This window comes from Nilaparvata lugens, chromosome 5 (genome assembly GCF_014356525.2).
Source record: "Nilaparvata lugens isolate BPH chromosome 5, ASM1435652v1, whole genome shotgun sequence".
Classification (NCBI taxonomy): Eukaryota; Metazoa; Arthropoda; class Insecta; order Hemiptera; family Delphacidae; genus Nilaparvata; species Nilaparvata lugens.
In genome coordinates, this window is record NC_052508.1 from 30622826 (window position 1) to 30648940 (window position 26115).

A 26115-nucleotide genomic window follows, 5' to 3' on the forward strand; every position below is an offset into this window, starting at 1 on the left:
GAGCTTGATGCCTTCCTCGTGCACAGTAAACCTCTTACCGGCACTCAACATTTCCTCGACCTCATAGAGGCCAGAAAATTCCGGCGCTAACTTCGCGGCAAGCTGATCAGCACCCGAGGACAGATGACACTCCTTCTTGTAGACTAGCTGTCCAGAGTTCACCTTCCTTGTCCTCCTTTTCGAATTAAAATACCGGTTGGCATTATAATTCTCGTCTCCAATATCTGAAACTACTTTGAGTGTAGTTTCCAGCACCAGCAGTCTTCTAGACTGCACTGGTCGACGATTATCTCCAGCTCCTTGCTGAAAATAATCCTCCTTCTTCCGCCTCCGGTACAGCTTTTCCGGACAGTTGAACCTCCAGTGCCCAGCTCGTTTACAGTGCCAGCAAATGAACTTTCCACGGGCTGGAGAAATTTCTGAGAAATAAATTCCTCTTTTCCAGTCTTCCACATGGCTCCTACGTCTTCCTGGACTTGAGGAAATTTCTTCTTCTCCTGCTTCTTCACAGGAATAATTCCAGGTGGCTTCCTTGACCTCCATATGTCAGGCTGGGTTTTAACAGTAGCCAGCCTCGAGTTGACGGCTCCCTTCCCCACCTTTGGAGTGGAAATATTGTCACCAATGTGTGCTTTGACGAGATGAGGATCCCATTCCACTGACCGGGAATAGGGGTCTATTTTCATCCGGTGCTCACGAAGAAACTCCATACCAAGCAGAATATCTGGAGAAAGGCCATCCATTATTGTGAGTGTTGTTGATAGGGATATTCTGCCGATTTTCAGGTTGGTTATAACACCACCTCGCAGACGTGCAGCCGCTCCGTTAGCCATAACAGCGCCGCGCTGCACAGGCTCTCGTTCCACTGCTTCCAAACTATTAAAAGCTTTAGAGCTAATATAGTTGGACTCTGCTCCGGTGTCGAGAAGAGCACTATACTGTCTGTCTCCTATTTCCACTAAAGTGAAAAGACGGTTGTCATACTGGAGCTCTGGCTCTAGCTGGATTTGAAGCCTTGTTTTAACCACAGCTGTTTTATCAGAAGTCTTCTTCTGCTCTCTCTCACAGGAACAATTTGGTCGTGGCTTCCCGCACTTTGAGCAGAGTGAAGCCTCCGGACACTCTGATCTCCAGTGTCCCACCTTCTTGCACTGCCAACACACGGGGCCTTCTGGAGGTTGTTCACTCCGACGCTGTGTAGTAGTAGTCTCCTGTCGAGGCTTGGTCTGCTTCCTCACCTCCTCCTGCTTCACAGCTCGTTGTCTCTGTTGAGCACTCTTTTCCTCGAACTAAATTCGTTCATATTGTCTCGCTAAGTATAGCAAGTCGTCGATGGTGTACACTTCAGCCTCCCTGATGTAGAGCTTGTAGCGTGGTAAAAGATTTTTGTACAATCTGTGTACCTGGCTCCTCTCGGAAAAACCACCTCTTCTTCTCATCAGCGTTAGCAGCTCCTCAACATAGTCTATGAGCTCGCCTTCTCTCTGCCGCCTGTCGAGAATTTCATTCTCAAGATCCTCCTCATAAGTAGGTGGATAGTAATGAGACCGAAAGTCTCTCAGGAAATCGTCCCAGTGTCTCCACTGTTCTCTCCTATTCCTCATCCATAAGGAACATTTCCCCGCTAGCATTTCAGGTAGCGCTGGAAATAACTGTCTGCCAGACAAGCCATATGCTTGTTGCAGCTCCTCGAGCCGCTCCATAAAACTTGGAGCATCTCCACTCCCATCATATGAGGCCGCCGGTCTAAGCAGGATCGGTGGCGGATGTTTCCCTCCTTTAGGTTAGAGGGGCCGTGCTTTCGCACTGCCAAACAGGGTTGGGCGTGGAGTGAGAGGAGTAGGATCGCTGTGGTGTCCGCAGTGAAGGAGGTCTCTGTGACGGGAATAACGTTCCCGATTGCCACAATGTGTCCTCTTGTGTGTCTTAGATCTATTAACTGGAGTCGGTCACCGGGTCACTATTCTCGGGAACCGGGTGTTTTCCGGGGCTCCAGATTGAACTCGGGGTTCTCGCAAAGGTTTTCCCTAGCCTCTCTCGAGGTCCTCTTGCGATTCCGGATTGTATCGGTAAGCTGCGGGAGCCCGCGGGTCGGACTTCTCTAAGTCCTAATCCTCGGGCACCGGGTGTCTTCCTGGGGTCCGGATCGGTCTCGGAGTTCTCGCAAAGGCTTTCCCTAGCCTTTCTCGAGGTCCTCTTGCGATTCCGGAGTGAATCTGAAACTACTTTGAGTGTAGTTTCCAGCACCGGCAGTCTTCTAGACTGCACTGGTCGACGATTATCTCCAGCTCCTTGCTGAAAATAATCCTCCTTCTTCCGCCTCCGGTACAGCTTTTCCGGACAGTTTGACCTCCAGTGCCCAGCTCGTTTACAGTGCCAGCAAATGAACTTTCCACGGGCTGGAGAAATTTCTGAGAAATAAATTCCTCTTTTCCAGTCTTCCACATGGCTCCTACGTCTTCCTGGACTTGAGGAAATTTCTTCTCTCCTGCTTCTTCACAGGAATAATTCCAGGTGGCTTCCTTGACCTCCATATGTCAGGCTGGGTTTTAACAGTAGCCAGCCTCGAGTTGACGGCTCCCTTCCCCACCTTTGGAGTGAAATATGTCACCAATGTGTGCTTTGACGAGATGAGGATCCCATTCCACTGACCGGGTATAGGGGTCTATTCTCATCCGGTGCTCACGAAGAAACTCCATACCAAGCAGAATATCTGGAGAAAGCCCATCCATTATTGTGAGTGTTGTTGATAGGGATATTCTGCCGATTTTCAGGTTGGTTATAACACCACCTCGCAGACGTGCAGCCGCTCCGTTAGCCATAACAGCGCCGCGCTGCACAGGCTCTCGTTCCACTGCTTCCAACTATTAAAAGCTTTAGAGCTAATATAGTTGGACTCTGCTCCGGTGTCGAGAAGAGCACTATACTGTCTGTCTCCTATTTCCACTATAGTGAAAAGACGGTTGTCATACTGGAGCTCTGGCTCTAGCTGGATTTGAAGCCTTGTTTTAACCACAGCTGTTTTATCAGAAGTCTTCTTCTGCTCTCTCTCACAGGAACAATTTGGTCGTGGCTTCCCGCACTTTGAGCAGAGTGAAGCCTCCGGACACTCTGATCTCCAGTGTCCCACCTTCTTGCACTGCCAACACACGGGGCCTTCTGGAGGTTGTTCACTCCGACGCTGTGTAGTAGTAGTCTCCTGTCGAGGCTTGGTCTGCTTCCTCACCTCCTCCTGCTTCACAGCTCGTTGTCTCTGTTGAGCACTCTTTTCCTCGAACTTAATTCGTTCATATTGTCTCGCTAAGTATAGCAAGTCGTCGATGGTGTACACTTCAGCCTCCCTGATGTAGAGCTTGTAGCGTGGTAAAAGATTTTTGTACAATCTGTGTACCTGGCTCCTCTCGGAAAAACCACCTCTTCTTCTCATCAGCGTTAGCAGCTCCTCAACATAGTCTATGAGCTCGCCTTCTCTCTGCCGCCTGTCGAGAATTTCATTCTCAAGATCCTCCTCATAAGTAGGTGGATAGTAATGAGACCGAAAGTCTCTCAGGAAATCGTCCCAGTGTCTCCACTGTTCTCTCCTATTCCTCATCCATAAGGAACATTTCCCCGCTAGCATTTCAGGTAGCGCTGGAAATAACTGTCTGCCAGACAAGCCATATGCTTGTTGCAGCTCCTCGAGCCGCTCCATAAAACTTGGAGCATCTCCACTCCCATCATATGAGGCCGCCGGTCTAAGCAGGATCGGTGGCGGATGTTTCCCTCCTTTAGGTTAGAGGGGCCGTGCTTTTGCACTGCCAAACAGGGTTGGGCGTGGAGTGAGAGGAGTAGGATCGCTGTGGTGTCCGCAGTGAAGGAGGTCTCTGTGACGGGAATAACGTTCCCGATTGCCACAATGTGTCCTCTTGTGTGTCTTAGATCTATTAACTGGAGTCGGTCACCGGGTCACTATTCTCGGGAACCGGGTGTTTTCCGGGGCTCCAGATTGAACTCGGGGTTCTCGCAAAGGTTTTCCCTAGCCTCTCTCGAGGTCCTCTTGCGATTCCGAATTGTATCGGTAAGCTGCGAGAGCCCGCGGGTCGGACTTCTCTAAGTCCTAATCCTCGGGCACCGGGTGTCTTCCTGGGGCCCGGATCGATCTCGGAGTTCTCGCAAAGGCTTTCCCTAGCCTTTCTCGAGGTCCTCTTGCGATTCCGGAGTGAATCGGCAAGCTGCGGGAGCCCGCGCACCGGACTTCTCTTCTGAGCACTAAGTCCAAGTCCTCGGGCACCGGGTGTCTTCCTGGGGCCCGGATCGATCTCGGAGTTCTCGCAAAGGCTTTCCTCAGCCTTTCTCGAGGTCCTCTTGCGATTCCGGAGTGAATCGGCAAGCTGCGGGAGCCCGCGCACCGGACTTCTCTTCTGAGCACTAAGTCCAAGTCCTCGGGCACCGGGTGTCTTCCTAGAGTCCGGATCGAGCTCGGGGTTGTCGGAAAGGCTTTTCCTAGCCTTTCTCGAGGTCCTCTTGCGTTTCGAGGTTCCAGCGATGATGTACCAAGACGTAGTCAGGTTCGTGTCGCTGCTGGTTGTAACAGGCAGGTTGATGCCCAAACTCGTTGAAAAAGTCACTCGCCCAAGTGTGTGTTGAACTGCGGAGCTTCCAGTGTCTGAGATTAACCACCTTTAACCTCAGACACAACTCCCGGTCGTCGAAGGATTCGGAGTACACTCAAAGCACGAGATGTACTATGTTGCTAGCTGCGCGCTGCTTCCTTCAATCTCTATCTCGACCGCTCGCACTCGACACCCGAACTAGACTGCTTGCCTACCAGCCTTTTACGAGCCTCCCTCAGTGGCCGAGATGGAGGAGAGTAAGGATGCGCATCACTGCTGAGCGGTAGCCCAGCGGCTGGCTTGCTCGTTGACCTCTGTGATTCCATCAGAGATAACCGAGCGTCTTATAACAAGCCCTAAACTCTTTAGTTAAACAAATAAACAAATTCCCTTCATTAGTTACGATATACATTGTGACAATATATATATATATATTATATATATATATATATATGTGTGTGTGTGTGTGTGTATGAGTGTATGTGCGTCTTTGTACACAATATCTCATCTACCAATTAACGGAAGGGAATTTGGAACTCGAGGTCCTCACACTATAAAGATCCGACAAGAACATTTTCGATCAAATGCAATTCAAGATGGCGTCTAAAATGGCGAAAATGTTGTCAAAAACAGGGTTTTTCACGATTTTCTCGAAAACCACTCCAACGATTTTGATCAAATTCATACCTAGAGGAGTCATTGATAAGCTCTATCAACTGCCACAAGTCCCATATCTGTAAAAACCTCAGGAGCACTGCACCATCTATGCAAAGTTTGATTTTATATTCTCAATTATCAGGCTTCAGATACAATTTAAACAAAAAAATTAAATGGAAAAGATCGAGCATGAAAATCTCTACAAATGTTCAGTAGCATTTTCACCTGGAATTGAAAATAAGCTCAAAATTCGAGAAAATACGATTATTCAATTGCAAACTGTTGGCAACTGTTGATTCAATTAAATCATTCAATATGAAGAGAAAGCAGACTTCATGTGTCTGCAGCGCTATTGTCCTGTCACCAGCTGGCTCAGATCTTAGAAAAGTAGACTTGAGATGCGCGGGAACACTAGCATCAGTTGATCAACTGATCGTTTCATAACGGCAAGGAAAGTTGTGTGAGTGCACCACACCAGATTTTTTTTGTGCATTCATTGCCTGGACTATTATCGGTAGTTTTCTGAATGCAGCTGTAGCCAGGAGGTATTCAATTTCCATGTGGTCTGAGCATGCCCAATATCATTTTGCACAGCAGTTGGTGTACGTTAGTGGTCTGGGAATGGTTTTTATTAGCTTGTCGCCGTGCGTTGTTACGGAGTGGTTCAACGAAACAGCATTTAAGGACAGACTAACCAACCGTAGTAAGTGTAACCAAAAAGGTGAATTTCTGAAGCGCTCAACGTCCACAGCATCCAAAGTTCCACCCGTGTTCCGTGTTTAATTTTCAGAAAATTACAAAGATTCTCAACTTTGTAGGACTGCTTCACGAAGAAATTGTGTAACACACTTTCAAAGTAGCCTACTTTAAGTGGAGAGCTGCCTTCGCTTGGACGCTGTGATGTCAAAGAACAGACCACATTAGTTTTAACTACAGACATTAGAGGCATTCCGCAAGGCTCTAACTGCTAACCTTGCAAGTTCAACTTTGTTGAGCATTTACAGCTTACAGGTGAACTCTTTGCTTCATTATTAGGTGTCTCCAGCCATTTAGTCTACTTCAATGCTCTTACTGTTCTACGTGATAGCTATCACTCTGAACAATTGGTCATTTTATATTTGAATGTCGGGGCACCGAGCTTCGCTCGTTATCTTTATTTATTGATACACAGAACACAATTCTCTAAAATAATTGTGTTTATATTTCACAGCTATGTGGTCTGCTTTTGAGTTTCGGGGATGTGGTATTCCGATTTTTCACATACTCACTCGCTCACTATCTTTTTTACTATATCCTGTCACGGTACATTTTGATACCAATAAAAACTTCATTATTTGAAATCAACTATTAGGTCTCAGACAGAGAAACAAAAATATCTGTCACCGATGGTGTTATCAATCGAAGATAGATAAGATGATAACGACTAGAAAGGCTAAGATTATGGCTAGCAATTTGATATGAAAATCAATTTCTCAATTATTTAATAAATCAATAATATTGTATGAGTTTGAGGTTAGGTTCTATATAAACAATGTTTGTCCGCAATGTCAATAACGATCAAGCTGAACGTCTACAATTTAATCAGATACTCGCTAGCAAAATAATTGCATCTAGGTAGCATTCATAAAGACAAGGACAAGAGGGTTTCGTATATTTATAGCATGCAAAATAAAGGATGTAAATGTTTGAAGTGTATGTTTCTGTTGGTAATTTGTTTCTGTTTTCGAGTTTTTGTCTGGTTGTCTCTTCATGAACAGGGTCTACAAGTTTACTTTTTAAGTGGCCTACTGCATCAAGAAATGTCGCGTTTTCATTTTTATCCGAAAATATGTCGAAAATTGCCAATGCTGTTTTCTTGAGGTAGAGGGGTAAATACAAGATTTTATCATCCTCATCCCACTTATTTATTTTTGCTGCCCTATTGAAGGTTTTCAACCACTCGTTGAAGTCTTCACTTTTTGTACCCCCATAGCTTTCGGGTTTCGCAAAGGGTCTTTTATCATTCCCTGCCATATTATTTTCTGGAATTAGGATATTTGCTAAGTTATCGGGAGCTACTGTGTCGTAGATGGGTTCTTGATTTCTGCCTAGCTTGCCTACTATTCGCTCGTTATCGGCTAACATAGGGAAGATAATACGATCGCGTTGAGACAGGGACCCTAACTTAAGTAATCGACTTAGAGCATCTCTAGCTCCTGAATCGTGGTCCACATAAATACAAACTTTTTTGCCAAGTCAACAGCGAATCTCAAGTATTCAAATTAACAGATTGAGGGATGTGAATACCTAACTGTTTGCCTAGCTCTAATAATTCTGATTTATCCAGAGATTTTACTTTTAAATCAATAGGTAAACGTAATAATGAAACCTCGAATTCACTAGGTGATTGTTCAGAGTCACTAGAACTAGAGCTACTCATCTCAATATAACAATAATAACAATTATCATATTTACCCTGTACGTTGAGAGAATAGAGGACATAATTATACGAGATCAAACACAGAATATAATAATTATGATAATGACCTGAAATGAAAATGTCAATAGATAATTTGAAGGCTAATCTTGTCAATTAATAAACTCTTTCTCATGAGAACGACGCCCAACACCATGTAATGATGCATTTCTTTAGGGTAATAGGGTATTTAAAATAGGAATATATTGGGGTTATATTATGTATGGTATTGTGATGGTATTATAAGGTTGTGAGAACAACCCTAGACATTATGGTAACAATTTATAATAGGGGAATCGCTTGGCTTGCGAGAGGTTAAATTGATCTAACTCTATAACTCATGAGAAAGGAACTATATTTTAAAATAATAAACAAAACAGTTATATTTTGGAGAACTAAGTAATCGATTTAATCAAATTGTAACTCAAAATGAAACTGGAAACTTAAATAAAAATAATTTTGAGAAAACTTTTTAAACAAACGATAGAATAATTACAGGATTTGCCTTCAATAAAAAAGATGAATAATATATAATAATAAAATTGATAATATTAGCTCACTGAACTCACTGAACCAGGAAAATGGTGTTTCGGAAAAGAAGGGTAGAGCCGGGCCCGATTATCTGCTGTAGATAGCTCCAGGTCCCGTCCTCGTAACCGACTGGCTAGAGCCTCTCATTTTTTTCATAATTTTACTTGTCATGAATTTTCACCGTCGTCAGCAATTTATCGATTCATTGTGAAAATTCATGACAAATAATAAAAATTATGTAGTTCTATTACAAAGGTGATAAGAGAACCATGGAAAATATAATTATGCACTAGTTTGAATTCTTTGGCAGAAGTAAAATTATAAAGCGACTTAGTTATTTATTGGCAGATTATAGAAAACATTTGCATGATTTGAGGTTAGAATTCTTGTTTTGATTTAGCATGTCACATGATCTTATATCAGCCAACAATTTATTGATTTATTATGCGAGCAAATCAGCTGACTGATCACTCAACTATTATGAATAAAATATATTCTATTTGGATAATATATTAAATATTATATGTTAAAGTAAGGTTTATGTAATGGAAAAGCAATGAATATAATGTTATTTGAATATTTATTGGTATCTAAGAATATATGAAAAAACAAGAGTGTACAAAACTCACATGAAAAGTAAATGTATTCATTATTATATTAGCATATATTAAGATTCATTTAATTGAAATGCTTATGGTCTATTATATAATTTATTTAAGTATAATCTTATTTATTATTGTGTAACAAAAAGCTGAGGAAACCCTGAATCTTAAATAGCCAATTACATCATGTCTTACAAAGACTGAAAAACCAATCAGATGAGGGCTTACAAATTTTAGAGGAAGAGATGAAAATTTTTCCAAGAAATGCTCTCTCTGGCTTGTGATCTCGCCGATACGGCAGCACATGAGGATAGGGCTCTTTTCAATTATTTTTTGAAAAGAGCATCAAGCCAGTCCCTTTCTAAATGTTCAAGTATTTATAATTAATGTTTGATTGTTCATGAACTCAGTGAATATTTAAGAGTTCCTAATTGTAAAATTTTCCATATATATTTAATACTGATGGAAAATTACATGCGATTTAGACCATACCTGAGCCCAGCAAAGTTCAAAGGATTCGAGTAATTAATTATTCTACAAGAACTTCAGCGAATGTCATTTGAGTGAGTGTTTAGGTTTTAATGAGCTCATTAAACACTAAGGCCTTTTTAGTGAATTGGGGAATTATTCAGAAGCGCTATATAAATTTGATTCAAGTTTGAAAATTTTTCAATGTGTCGAGCGCTATAATATATTTAATAAGAACTCTTTTTATGAATATATTCAATATCTGTAGGAGGCTTATATCCGTGCATGGGACGAATCAATACCCTGAGATTTCAAATGATTATTCTATTAAATATTAATTATTGATTGAAATATATTCTATTGAACCTATAGACTGAACAGGTTTCAATTTGTCAAATTCTGAATCAACCTGAAGTTTTATATATCAGTATTAATAATATTATATGTGATAGCTCACAGTATTGTGAATGCTAACTACTCCTGTGATACCATAAATATTAAAGAATTTATTTATATGGATTTATATTTATAAAGATTTATATATATTTATATATTCATATTTTATGGGAATATACTTGAGTTTTTTGTCAGCATAAAAAATATTAGAAGTTTTCATTCTTCTCCTGATTCATCTCGTGATATACAGTTTGAGCAGTCTTGGTACCAAACATTTTATTCTGCAGCATATAAAATTATTGAATTATTCAAGATTGATCTTATTCAGAGTGTGCCTTTACCTTTTAAAAGATGATAAAGAAGATAATTTTGAATAAAATTTAGAATTTAGAAATAGGCCGACACATCTAGAAAATACCTGAGTCTATACCTAATTCATGCAGGTGACGCAGTTGTGTGCCTTTACCTTTTAAAAGATGATAAAGAAGACAATTTTGAATAAAATTTAGAATTTAGAAATAGGCCGACACATCTAGAAAATACCTGAGTCTATACCTAATTCATGCAGGTGAACGGGCTAGAGTCAAGAAAACTTCAATTAATCTTGCCATGCCTGATTTAATAGGTTATACTATAGAATAACACTACAATTTGAAATAATAGAAAAATACAAACAGCTTCAATAAACATTGGCAACTAAAATCGAACAACAGAAACAACAATTTCATGTTACTTTGGTGACATTCTTCATCTGATTCGGGGGCGCATTACTATCCCCGATTAGATAGCAATACGTCACAAAACCAAACAATATCAGTCATCAAATAACAAGTTCATTTCAACATGGAATTACTCAAGAAAGAAAAGCCCGTTGAACCCAAGTTTCGTCGATAGTAACCCATATAACCCATTTCATAATAATTTTGAATCCCCACTTTTGATTGACATTCTCGAATGAACCTTTGTTTCACTACACTGCACTTTCGTTGGTCTGTACGTTGCTTTATCGTCGGGGTTACAGTACCTTGTTTTTGGCGGTGAGCTTTTACCGGTTGAATTTGGCTTGACGGCGACGTCCTCTTACGTCCCTAGACCTGTCGTCTGAACGGGTGTCTTGAAGCGGTGTTACATAAAGTTGCGGAACCAAAGGGGTGGTAGTACAAGAAGTTGGTTTGGGGACACACATGAACCGCTGTAAATAAATGTATTACAGCATTAATTTCTAACTCTTCCTACAATTCATCAAAAGCTAAAACAGGAGTTTATTCTGTTATTCAATTTAGATTTTATCTTGACGTTCTGATTTCATTCTCAAAATTTAACAGATTTAAAACAAATTACTTGCCAGAGTGTCATTAATATACAATGCAACATTTATGAAAACACCCATAATAAATTAATATAATGCTTTTAGAAAAATGAATACTTCATTAATCATGATGTTAACTTTTATATAAGTTTGGTTTGCAAAATCAAATATAATTTTTCATATAGTGGCTTGACTAGTATTGTTGGAAACTTGTGCACTAGCCAACATTTATTAATATTAATTTCATGGGAAAGAAAAACTTTCTTCTTTGTCTATTAAGATTTCTATCATAAAAATTTACCAAATTATTCGAAAGCCTTAATGACATAAGAAAACAGAGTCTGAAAAAAATATAAAATTATAAAATGTTATAAACTCAATATGAACATAATCTTAAAAATTTCATTCCAATTTAAAGGCTATCTTCCTGACTTTCAGCGATACTCTACGATAATATATTTCCAGAAACAATAACTCAAATGTAACGTAACTGAAAACTTTCTATAATTCTTTAGAAAAAAAATTTATAATTATCTTCCATCACTAATAAAATCAAAAGGATTATTCTCAATCAATATTATTAACTTGGAAAATAACAGGCTTTGTTGATAAAATCTTTTGATTGAAGTTTCAATTAATTAATTTCCCTAAATTATATTTTAACCTTAGTTTACGTACCTTAGCGGTTATTTGAAGAAACAATTATTCGTACATGAAGAAGAAACACAATTAAACCTTTCAGGACATGGCACTACTAGTAAATTTAAACTTTAATAAAAAAAACTAGTTCCTACATTAACTAATTGTATAAACTTATAAACTTGCCCAAAAAGGGGAAACATAGTGACTACATCTTTACTCTCGTAGTGCTCCTAGCAAAGTGTCCTCCAAAACGTAATCTGGTCTCGCGGTTGGGGAATCCCCCCACTACTGTATTTAGAAACAGGTCTCCTATTGGGCGAAAGGAATCAATTTGACCAATCGTCGCGTGGCTTCTAGAGCCTTTGGACCAAATAGTAACTGCAAAATCGGTAGTTTGTTATAATTTCAATGCTTGCTGTTTTCCATCTTATCGCACTTTATGTCGCGACAAGAAGGCTAAGTTTTAGAGATAATTCCATAATCTACATTCCTCGACGACTCGGAGCCACAATTTTTAAATATCTATCATGGGAAACTCGAAGTCATGGCCGTTCATAATAGAGAGAGAAAATAATTTATTTCGCTAACTCACTTACAATAATGGCTCTAGTCTATTGTGTATTAAATTTACTATTATAACTTGGGAAAAGGCCTGAATTAAAAGGAGTGCTCGGCACACTCCCCCTCCTTACGGTGTGAAACACGCAAAAAGAAATCTAATCAGGATATGTTACCATAGAAGCATTCTGTATGATTTGGAGAGTCGAATTTCTGGATAGATAGTAGGATCCAATTTGAAGCGGGCCCTCTTCAAAAGAAATCTCTTTAATCATTCCGAAATTCAGCAAAATGTATAACTAATAGAGATTTGTGGCAAGAGTCTTTAAAACTGTGGCAAGAGTCAGGACAAAACAATATGGGCGTGTCCACTTTTTAAGTAGGCACTAAAGATGGACCGAGTATAATAATCTTGAATACTTCAATCACTTTATTGAGTCCCTGGTTATTTTCTTGGCAAACTCTAACAAGGGAAAACGTTTAAAAGACATCATAGTTTTAATTGGTTCTATGTTACTCTGCTGTTGTAAAATATGAAGTACGTTGATTATAATAGTAAAGGATGAAACTTTTTCACTCTGCTGAATGTATTGAAATCTAACTATCATTACTATAGAGTTGAGAGTGCAACATATTTTTAACAATATAAAGCAATTCAGTAGGCAATACTATTCTACATAGAGACTACGATTCAAAGATAACAATGATTGAAATTGCATTATTAGATCAACGCGAGAGCTATATGACACAAGCGCGATTTTGCATTCCACAATCATGAGAAAAACAGTTTTCATTATAATATTCCAGTAGGAAACCTTTACGACAGAACGCTAGTCAAAACAGAACTATGATCAAGTGCCAGGCTTTAATCGACAATAATAATTCTGTATTTCGCTTCTCACTAGAGTACGTGACATTTTCTCTAAACACTGGAAGCATACTTTTCATCGCATGATTTAATCATATGAAAGTTCAGCTCTAACTTAGCATTGTTGGACTGCTACTGCTTGCCTTCTGATTATCAACATTATGAAATTTACCAATACATTAACACATTAATAGACTACTATTACACTATTACTGATTCTCAAGTTCACTGACATTTTCAATCTTACTGGAGCCTCACATAATTATTTCTCAACAATAAACTTCATATCCAACTAGTTTCAATTACTCTACTAGATCTCAAAACTTCCCAACTTATTCACATGGAAAACTTGATTGCAATTTTACTATTCATGATTAAAAAAATTTATCATTTCATTAAAGATTTTCCTATTTTTTTTTATTTATTAATACTTTTTGACTACTTATCTCTAAAGGGTCCTACTACTGTTAATTACCTCAATTTAATTTTCCCAACAAAAATTCTATTTCCTTTTTGACACGAATTTTCCTACATATTTCTACTTTCACTGATAACAATTTTAACATTACCTAGGTACTCGGAAAAGTTTCTCTGTTATTTTATTTGTATACCTTAACTAATCACCTTAAATATTCATTGTCTAAAACCTTAAATTTTCGTTACCATACCAAATTTCTAAGCAATTTTAAACTCAATAATACCCCTTTTTTTACCAATTATTACTTGTGTTTTTGCGGCTGACTTTCCTACCAAACATTAACGAACCTTTTGACTGGGCTTCCCTAAACTGCATTATGCTGATTGTTTTCCTTACAAACACTATGAAGACTCACTAAATATTCTAGATTTCGGTTTACGTTATTCTACTGACGAGCCCCATAACTCTCAAATGAACCAGACCGTTTACTAGATACAAAAAAATCTTAGCTCACACCATCTTCGGTGCCTTTCGCTAAAATTATACAATTCCACCGTACAAATTTGCAAGGTTAGTCACAGCTAAATTCCTTGATTTGTTACATGGACAACTATCGGGCAGTGCTCCGTTCTCTCAGGACACGGACCTACACTCGCGCCGATTACCTAAATTCAACAACAACACACACAGGCAGGACATCCCCGTGTCCTCCTCTAAATCTTGAGTCTCAACTAAACAAAAAAAAAATCCCACAGCCTACAGGAAACGTCATCAACAAAACGGATCTTTACACTATCACTACGCATGCCTACCGCCAAAAATCACACCTAAAAAAATATCTCCAATAATAAAACCGATTCACCTTTTCGAGAATAAACATTACTGATAAAGGGACTTAACAACCTCATCTTAATCAACTTATTTTTATACAAATTCCCAAGGATTTGATCATCGTTTCAACTTTAATCTACAATACCCAATTATTTAGTTTAAACATCTCAAGGCCAAAACTACTCATCAACTTTTCAAAACTACATATCAACAATAACTAATAAAACAGTTTCCTATTTATTCTCTGATTACCTTCGATCTACCTAAACTTATAAAAAAAAAACCTATTTTCCTCAAACATTCTCCCATAATAATTTCCGAATTTTCCTGAATTAATTGAGTTGACTTTTAAAATCTCAATATTCACATTCACTACTACTATAATGATATTCAACTACCCAACGTGAGACCAGAATACGTACGTTGACATTACAATAATTTCTATCATCATTCACGGAATTACAGAATACAAAAAATTTATTCAGCACTTAGAATCAGTTGTTTTTCACCTATGCTAGTTTCTTCTACTAATTTTTATTCTACCGTTAAACCTTTAATTTCTCAATGATCAATTTCAATATAAAGTTTTAGAATACTTCCAACTTGAGCTTCAATGATACCTAACTTTATCTTTAAGCACTTCAAAAGATTTTCATTTTAATGGATTTACTGAACTGAATAACATTCCTATTTCATCTACAATTATTTAAACTTCAGAAAAATTGGAGTAGTAACAATAAATTATTCATTCAACTCCAAACCCAAAATATTGACAGTTAACACGTTCACAGAATGAATTATTAAGTATAGACTCAGAAAAATTGATCTAGTATTATTAGAGTAAGTTATGAAAAATTTAATTTTTTAGAAAATTTGAATTCCAGAGATTTAAATATCTCTAGACAGCAGAGTCGGCGCAGTTGTTTGCCTTTCGCTAAACATTCAGCAGCAGTGGCGCAGTTGTGTGCCTGCACTTTTTAAAAGATGATAAAGAAGATAATTTTGAATAAAATTTAGAATTTAGAAATAGGCCGACACATCTAGAAAATACCTGAGTCTATACCTAATTCATGCAGGTGACGCAGTTGTGTGCCTTTACCTTTTAAAAGATGATAAAGAAGACAATTTTGAATAAAATTTAGAATTTAGAAATAGGCCGACACATCTAGAAAATACCTGAGTCTATACCTAATTCATGCAGGTGAACGGGCTAGAGTCAAGAAAACTTCAATTAATCTTGCCATGCCTGATTTAATAGGTTTATACTATAGAATAACACTACAATTTGAAATAATAGAAAAATACAAACAGCTTCAATAAACATTGGCAACTAAAATCGAACAACAGAAACAACAATTTCATGTTACTTTGGTGACATTCTTCATCTGATTCGGGGGCGCATTACTATCCCCGATTAGATAGCAATACGTCACAAAACCAAACAATATCAGTCATCAAATAACAAGTTCATTTCAACATGGAATTACTCAAGAAAGAAAAGCCCGTTGAACCCAAGTTTCGTCGATAGTAACCCATATAACCCATTTCATAATAATTTTGAATCCCCACTTTTGATTGACATTCTCGAATGAACCTTTGTTTCACTACACTGCACTTTCGTTGGTCTGTACGTTGCTTTATCGTCGGGGTTACAGTACCTTGTTTTTGGCGGTGAGCTTTTACGGTTGAATTTGGCTTGACGGCGACGTCCTCTTACGTCCCTAGACCTGTCGTCTGAACGGGTGTCTTGAAGCGGTGTTACATAAAGTTGCGGAACCAAAGGGGTGGTAGTACAAGAAGTTGGTTTGGGGACACACATGAACCGCTGTAAATAAATGTATTACAGCATTAATTTCTAACTCTTCCTACAATTCATCAAAAGCTAAAACAGGAGTTTATTCTGTTATTCAATTTAGATTTTATCTTGACGTTCTGATTTCATTCTCAAAATTTAACAGATTTAAAACAAATTTACTTGCCAGAGTGTCATTAATATACAATGCAACATTTATGAAAACACCCGTAATAAATCAATATAATGCTTTTAGAAAAATGAATACTTCATTAATTATGATGTTAACTTTTATATAAGTTTGGTTTGCAAAATCAAATATAATTTTTCATATAGTAGCTCGACTAGTATTGTTGGAAACTTGTGCGCTAGCCAACATTTATTAATATTAATTTCATGGAAAAGAAAAACTTTCTTCTTTGTCTATTAAGATTTCTATCATAAAAATTTACCAAATTATTCGAAAGCCTTAATGACATAAGAAAACAGAGTCTGAAAAAAATATAAAATTATAAAATGTCATAAACTCAATATGAACATAATCTTAAAAATTTCATTCCAATTTAAAGGCTATCTTCCTGACTTTCAGCGATACTCTACGATAATATATTTCCAGAAACAATAACTCAAATGTAACGTAACTGAAAACTTTCTATACTTCTTTAGAAAAAAAATTTATAATTATCTTCCATCACTAATAAAATCAAAAGGATTATTCTCAATCAATATTATTAACTTGAAAAATAACAGGCTTTGTTGATAAAATCTTTTGATTGAAGTTTCAATTAATTAATTTCCCTAAATTATATTTTAACCTTAGTTTACGTACCTTAGCGGTTATTTGAAGAAACAATTATTCGTACATGAAGAAGAAGACTAATAGTTGATTTTCATTATTCTTGATTGAATACGGTTACTATATACCGTTGAATACGGTATTGAATATGGTTACTGATAATCAGTCACTGACTATCTTTTTGATTTCCCTACTGGTATTCTTCAATATCTTCAAGAGAGCAGCGGTAAGAATTATTAATTATAAGTTACTCAAACCCATGGTGGTTCATAATGGTGAAAATATTCATGCATCTATCTCTGAGCTAAAGCTGTGGTCAGAACCCCAGTATATTTGTGAGCCGGACGGCCTTAACTTTTTGCAAATTTATTTGTAAGCTAGTGATAATAGCAACAATAAGTTACTGGTATATCCAAATGCAACTTCACAGCAAATATAAAATACAAAACATAATAAAAAATAAAAAGGAAGTAAGGACCAATTTTTCTACGCGCATTGATACATTCTGTACACTTGAGCCAAATCTGACTGTTTACCAATCAGAGCACAATATTTGCTCGGTGCTAACAGGTATTTAATTCAAAATCTCCACGTGATCTTTATTAAAATTATAAAAATTTGTAATTGCTTTAGCATGTATGGAACAATGTAATTGAAATGAAATAAGAGTCAGGGATAAAAAAATTCAATTTCAAGATAGTAATATGCTCTAGTGATAGGGACTATTTGGCAGTATTGAATTGTGTTATTGCGGATTATTTGAAATCCACCAATAGGAAAAGATATTTCAATTTTATGCAAATTTAGAGTCGGAGGTATCGTCTCAAGTTGTGTAGCAAGTGCCATTCTGACTCGGAAAGGTAGTTTTTTCAAGATAATATTTGCCAGAGCAGAGTCGTTTATGGGTTCTTCTAGTTGAGAATTCTTAAGCTGAAGTGTGGTAACAAAATTGATATATGTGTCATCTGTCCTAGGATTAAATTCACAAGATATAATATTGGCTGAGGCATCTAGTTGTTTTTTTTTCATTCCAGTATTGTTCCAGGAAAGCTGCAATGAATTTGTCCAACGTCCTGAATCCGTGATGATGGATCTGGAGGAATAACAGAGGTTCACCACCCAACAAACTAGTCAATCTGAGTCGCCACATTTCCACGAGGTGGGTGTTAGGGATTGTACCAATTTTTTTTTGATCTATAAATGATTTCGGCTGTAGGTGGCAATCTGTATTGTTAAATCTAACCAGTACATTCAGTATGCCAGTTGAATTAATAGTATCATTTGAATGGATTATTTGAGTTCTTGGTGGGAGTTGATGGACTTGGTTTTCTAATTCTATTATTCTATCGTGAGTTATTTGCCACTGATTATTATTTGAATTCTTATTGATCTCTATTTCCTGATTCAGTTTTATCAATGTTGAGTGTTGTTCTTGGACAGCTGCTTCTGAAGATTTGCAAGACTCTCCATTCTGATTAATATCAATTTTTAATTAATTCATTTGCGCGCACATACTGGTTTGTTTGTCATGGATAGATGCAATGGTATTAGTGTTTTTGTCTATGATGGATGTTATACTCTGATTTGTAATTGCGACTTGTTCCTGAATTTCTTTTTGACAATCAGCTTCAATTTTTGTTCCTAATTCCTGGATTTGTGTGTCGTTTTGTACTGATAAGTTGTCTATCTGTTCATTTAATTTACATGTAACTGTGTCTACCTGTGCCACTAAGCCTTTTGTAATTTTTGCCTGTTCTTCCATTAGATCTATCATTGCCTTCAGTTCCATCCTTACCTATATTGTCACATTTACTTTCTACAGCTTGTATTTTATCTGTAGTATCCTTCATTTCCTTTTCTACTGCTTTTTTAGCTGAAGCTTTAATTTCTTCATTTTCTTCTTTAATTTCTTGCATCAGGTCACTCATTGAATTTTGTAACATAATTGTAAACATACTACTAGTTTGGTCCATTATTACCTTTGTTAATGGGTCTAGTTCAGTGTTTGATAACATGCTCTGTTTCCCCAGATGTGATTCTGACTCCTGAAACACTACTGGATCTGCAGGCTCCTCTTCGCCCCCCTCGATGTCGACATCTGCTACCCTGGTATTCAGTGGTGCGTCGTGGCTTCGATCTGAGTGGACGACAGTTGCTGTAAACCTTGAGGATCGAAAACTATACAACTAACACTTCCGGGTTCCCTCTCCCATGGCATATCAATGTTGCTCATTGTGGGATTCAATGTACTGGGAGTCGAAAAAGTGGGATCTGGACAACCGCTGTTTATATATTGTAATATTACAATACTTTGACACTTTTAGAATTTCAATTTGTGCGCTGTTAATGTAGATCGATTTTAATCGAACACAAAATATTAAATATTGATATTTTCTTCAAACATCGATATTCGATATCCATTCAATAGTTATTTGGAAAAGATCCATTTTTGTTCAATAAATTATTAAAAAACATTTGAGAAATATACATTTATTATCAAATCTTAAAATTATATACAGCAATGACTTAGAGCTAACCTGAATTAATTGAACTCTAAAATATGTGTTTTATTGGGTTCAGTTGGCAAAGCAAAACTAATTGTTTTTCATATCCATTTTCTTGTTCTCTTCTGCTATGGTCTTGGTCTCTTGAAATGTGCTTGTAACAATGTCCTGTACTAAATTTATTTTAAAGTTTTATTTCTGCCAACTTCTTGAAACTTATATTAATTTTGTAGTAGATGTAAACTTAGTGAAAGCAAAATATGCTATGAGTTCTTGTTTTTCTCTTGGTAATTTTTCTGTAATTTGTAAAATGTCTTTCAACCTAACCTCCCGAGCACATTGTAGGATTTTCCATGCATTAATAATAGTTCTGAATTTTTAGTATGGTGTTTCTTCATTATTATAAGGTTTTATTGTTTGTCATGTTCGAACTCTGTAATATACTTCAAATGTTACATATTTCACAGTTAGCAAAATGCTTTCAAGTCATTATATTATCCCTTCTCATATTAGAATTAATTGTTTTAGGATAAATTGATACAGGGCTACTCATGATTTATATGAAAGGGAACCGATGTCTTATCCAATACAAGTTTTGGCCCGACTGTCCAGTACAGTTTAATCACCGAAACACCTCAAATTGTTACCACTGTTGTGGGACCTTACCAAAATATATATACCCCAAAATTGATACCCCAGAATGTTTTTCTCAGTGATCATCATTAAGTATAAGAGCCATGTCTGATAAATCAGGAAGTAGTGATGATGAAATGTCTAGAGACACTGTCTTATTAAAATACATCAAGCAATCTTGAGGAATTGAGTACTAGTGGATTACATATTTATGAAAATACGGTCGGACATGTATTTCTAGATCAGGTTAGCTTTAATCAAAGTTATAATCAACCTAGTAATGTTGTTCAAGTTGACGATGATAGCCTACATTTAGTATTAACTAACTCATACGAGGCGTCTACAAATACTAATGGTCCAGTTAATACTACCACTATGGATACCAATAGGCTACTATATTATTACAGTTAATGAAACAAATCCAAGATCAATCTAACAGTCAGGAACAATCTAAGTGACTTGAAAAGTCTATTCATGAAGGTAACTTGGAACTTCATGGAAAAATCAACGAATATAATACAAAGATTAATAAAGGTAATGAAAACATTGAGAAGTTAAGGTTGGATAGCATGGCAATGAAGCAAGAAATCTTAGCTGAACAATACAAGATAAATTCTGAATTGAGGGCCTTAGTGAATGAAAATCAGGAAAACATTTCGAAATTGCAGGATAAAACCCTTAATCTCGATTTAAACATTAGTTCTATTCATATCAATATTAGCCATGTTGAAGATAAAGTACAAGCTGTTACTGAAAGTGTCGAAAATTCTAAAGTCAAACTTGACCAACACATTATCACTTTTGAATGTGAAAGAGATCACCAGAATGAAAAATATCAGGCTTTGTTATCTAACCTCAATAAAGTCCAAAATCATATTGATCATGATCAAGAGGAAATTTGTGTTGTAAAAAATAAATGTTACAAGAATGCTGTAGCAATCACTAAGTTAGATGATTATGTTCGTGAAACAGTTGCTAGTAATTTATCTAACAATGTAGCTTACAGTTCTTTCCAATCCCCTAGACATGACTTTCAAATGAGTATTGATTACCGTAACCCCATGAATTTTATTAATGCTTTGAATGAGTATCTGATTCGTAATAAAATACAACAATGGGAACAAATCAAGGTTATTGTAGAGAGCAACATGACAAGCAATAATCGTCACAAAGATTGGTGGTATTTTATTAAAGATGATACTTTTGAGGAGTTTAAGAATAAGTTTGTGGATTGTATGTGGTCACCATCCATACAAGCTAAGTTAAAAGCTCAATTGAATACTGGTAGATTTCGACCAGGTACAGATTAAACTTTAACTGAATATTTCATTTCTAAGTATAATGTGGCTAAGAATTTTTTGCCGGCAATGGACCATGAAGTAATTTTTACATTGTTGTGCGCTCACTTCGATGATACCATCAATTCAGCCGCTTTGGTACGAAATGCTAAAACACATGAAACTTTTTTGAATGTATTGAATGATTCTGTTCATCATGAAAAATATCGACCTTCTACTAACCGAGATAATAATGATCGTAATCATAAGATTCAACACTCTGACCAACATCAGATCAATCAAGGTCACAATAGTTATCAACACTTCCCATCTTCTATGCAAATGCCACCCAACGTGTATCCACCTGTTATTCAAAATCATGGATATCCAAATATGATTCCACCTCAGATAACTCAGCATGTGAATCCCACATCAAATAGTAGTCAGTAGGCCTACTCTTCAGTAGCCTACAATAAATTTGCTTCTAATAATTATTAAAGTGAAAAATCTCATGGTTATTTTAATAGAGGTAATCGTCATAATAATCGTTATTACTCAAATAATAACGACAATGCACAACGTTCTGAGAATGCACATCCATTGGCACATAACATGGGAGTACCACCACCGCCATTGGGCCAACCCAATCCAGCATTTGTTCCTAATCAAAATTCATATCAAAATCGAGCTTTGAACTACTAGTAGGGCAACAAAATAAGGTTCCTGTTTGTCCTGTCAAACAAGGTTTACATAATGTTGATGTTAATTTGGATGTAAATAAGATTGATCATGAAATATTCTCGAATAATGAATTAAGGGTAACACATAATAAAAATATACCCGATTTTGATGTTGTACAAGTAGATTCTAGAAATTTAAGCAATAGCAATATGATTAATGATCAGGAGATATTCAACTTTAATAAAAATGTTTTTTCTTGACTTAGAAATTGACGAATTTTTCTCCGGATGGAGAATAAAGGTGTAATCAGACGCTATAAAAATAATATGATTAATAGGAGAAGCACTGTATTCAAAGTTAATGACTTAGTGTTAATTAATCATTATGTACTATCTAATAGAATAAGAAAGTTTTCAGAAAAACTCTGCCCACGGTATAAGGCCCGTATGCAGTGGTTAAAGATTTTGGTAAAGGATGTTTTGAATTGAAGGAAATTTCCAGTGGAAAAATTTTAAAAGTTAATCAATTTATGATAAAAATATTTCGGCATCGTCCTGGTTCACAAACTTGAGGTTTTGTGATAAGATAAGATTATGTATGCTCTCTCTCTAATCTTTTTCATTTTCAGCTTTGAAGTTATTATTTTTTTGACGTCATAAATTTTTATAATATTTCCGTTTGAAATATTCTAGAATATAGTTTCAAAAATAATAAAATTATTGAAATACTTGTTCTCCTTCACATAAAGCTACTACTTCCCAAAAAACAGTTTTTTACTTGCGGTCATGAATAATATCTCACTGCCTAACATCCATTCATGACAAATCCCAATCCGCATCGACTTGTCTATAGCTATCAGTGATATACAGCCTTGATTTGTACTCAATAATGTAATTCTATGAGCTCTGTTTTCATCATCAGCCCCACATTGGGCGCCATTTTCTGTAATGTTATTTTTCCATAACATGTGCCCTGCTTGGCTGCAGGCAGTAGAGCAAAGGTTTTTGAATATTTATAATATTTTCAATGACTCCTGGAAGAAAAATAGCACCAGTTTCTTACCAGCTCTTCTAGGAGCTCAAATAATTCTCTGCTCTCTCTGGCTGCAAACTTCGGCTACTTTAACACTTAATAATAGTTTTTGTGACTGATTTGGTGGACTCCACAGATATAGATGCAGGAGAGGTAGATACATATAAGGGCTCTGATTATCATACTAGACAATGTGGTATTGCCATCAATGCCATTCGCCACCATTCAACAAAGTGGTCAGTGATTAAAAATGATACCAAGCAGAATCAAAGGCGACCCTCTATCAGAATACCTTATAAATTCTATTAATTTATTTTGCTGCTGCAACTTAATACTATGACCTTTGAGTTTTTTTCCAAATCAGATGTGCTGGTCCTGGATAATTCAAATAAATCTCGGGAACACATTATTTCCAAAGATTCAACAATCAATGCTGTAGATCACCGATTGATCCAACTTATTTGGTGAAGAATACCTCTGGTTGATAATTTTAATAATATGTCAATAATAATGATAAAATAGAATATAACAAGATTGGTCATGCATGGAGATAGGATAATAAATGAAGGGTACATCATTCAATAAACATAAAAATAATATAATTACATGAAAAATTCAATGAGCAATAAATAAAAAATATAGACCAATAAATAGAAAAATAGAGCAACAAATATATAAATGATATGAGAATAAATATTGTGATGTACCCAATGATTGTACAGCCCCTGAATTAGAAATTAGATTATTCATAGACCGTTATACAAGCAAAACAAATTCCATCACTGGGAAGGAACCATAATCTTATCTAAGGCAGATAAATGACAGTTATCTGACCTATAATGGCTGAAACTAATGAATCAGTAATTATATATCTTTCAGAAACTCATTAACTGAAAAACCATATGTATTTGTGATGTTTATTGTTTTGATCGGTAGTTCAAATATTTGGAGGTTAGAATTGAATCAATATATAACCCTAAACAGACCAAAGCTAGCTTGTCAACAACTAGCCAATTGAGAAGGCAATTTGATTAATAATTGTTTGCAACAGCTATATAATATTAATTTACTTGCCATTCATATTATAATTTCCATGTGGAATGGGCCTAAATATTTATTTATGAGCTGTCATGAAGCTATATTTATTATAGAGATGTAATACAAGTTAGTTTATATGTGATAATTGAGGATTGACACTCTAACACATAGAAAACTATGTAAACAAAAGAAATATATACATTTATTATTATTATTATTACAAGCATGTGTATTGCTATATGTCTTTATACTTCTACTTTATTTTATAAAATTACATCTATGTTCTACAAATCATTGGCTACTCTTGAAGTTCACAAAATTAGCGCCAGCACAAGTTCTTTTGAATAGTTAAACCTATATCATTATTTAACAAATGTATATCGTAATAGATGAAATTATATTATTCATTTTTTTTCAAGGAACCTAATAAAAATTTAGAACAAATTACAATAAGGAATTTTACTCATTAAAAAGCTTTAAAGTTGGATACATTTCCACCACCCATTTGGCATATTGGTTACATCACAGGATCTGACCAATCCCGAATTAGTATGTAAATTTGGCGAGATTAATTTAAAAAAAAAAGCTCAGGCGGAAATTAGAAGAAGAGGACTCGTGGCCATTTTTTGGAAATCACCAGTGGGATACAGACCTGGTCCACATACTTAATTTTTTAAAAGCTTTGATTCCTGTTTTAATGTAATTTAATCTTTGTTTTTCCTGTTTTGAAAGTTGTTCTAAAGCTCCTATAGTAATCTGTGATATTAATTTTTGCATTTTCATTTAAATATACTCTATAATTAATAATAGTGAGGTCTATTTGACGTTTTCGCCATGCTTGGAGGATCCAGCTGGAACGATATATTCTACGGCCAAATACATTTCGAATACAAAAACAGAAACAAAAGTCTACATAAGTTGTTCAAACATATGAAAGGGGATCCCCACTATTCTACGAAAATTATACAGCATATAAATTCATCAATTTGGGAAAAGTCATGACTATGGATTTAAGGGTATAAAGTTATCATTAATGATTTTTATTTCAATAAGTAAATTTTAATATTCATGCTGTACTTAGCTGAAAGGTCTATTTCCTTAGTCAAAACCCCACCCTGAAAATATTTTTATCTATTCATTTATTCTATTTTTGAATTATAATTTTGTATAAGCCTATTTGGCCTATCTAATTTTGTATGTTTATGACCCCTTCTAAGGGCTATCACCCATCTCAATTAAATCAATTAGAAATTATTGAATTTTCATACAGTATCTATCATTTGAAGATTCAAATTTGCTATCATTTAATATTCACTCATTATCAGTTGGAAACTATATTTTGTATAATTTGTTCATCTGTCTGTTCAATCTTTTGCTATCTGAGAATCTTTTCCATAATATATTCATATTATCTTTTCACCACTCTGAATTTATTTCATTACACCTCCAAATTCGTTCTTTCTCGACTGACACATATCAATCGTGCAGGACACGACCTGTTTTGCAGTAGACATATATTATAGAGTATCCTACTTATTATTAGAACATTATTTCTTCTGGTGGTAGATGGTAGTCGATATTCATATCAAATGATAAAACATTTTATTGGAGATATCCTCCCAAATCAAATAAAATCAACTGCCATCAACCTAGCGCATCGAGGTGTATTGGATCCAGCATTCACAACCAGTTAACGCCACAAGGAGTGGTAAAAGGTTGCATAGACAACATCAAAATTAAACTCGGTACCTGAAGTATTAACTATTTTGGTTTGGCATTTTGCAATCTTCTAACCTATAGTATTCATCAGAGACCCGGTTTGCATGGATTTGCCATTTTGTCTGTTGTCTTGTGCAGTCTAATATCTCTTTCAACTGTAACACAGTAACTAGAACCTAAGTATAGTGGTTTTCATTTGGAGAGCGAACTCACTCAGAAATTTAAATCTCTGTCTGATCCTAGCGACAGCATTGATCATAATAGGCCAATTCAAACTGAACTGCATTTTATTACTGAATAATTATATTTAATATTA

The 26115-nt window shown here is 36.0% G+C and overlaps 1 long non-coding RNA gene across 1 annotated transcript; it reads left to right on the forward strand.

The window, feature by feature from the left end:
• The first annotated feature begins 8613 nt into the window (after positions 1 to 8613).
• On the forward strand, positions 8614 to 20338 carry LOC120351320. The gene is made up of 3 exons (XR_005571311.1): positions 8614 to 9400; positions 17950 to 18074; positions 18946 to 20338. It is a non-coding gene; the product is annotated as an uncharacterized LOC120351320 (long non-coding RNA).
• The last annotated feature ends 5777 nt before the right edge of the window (positions 20339 to 26115 follow it).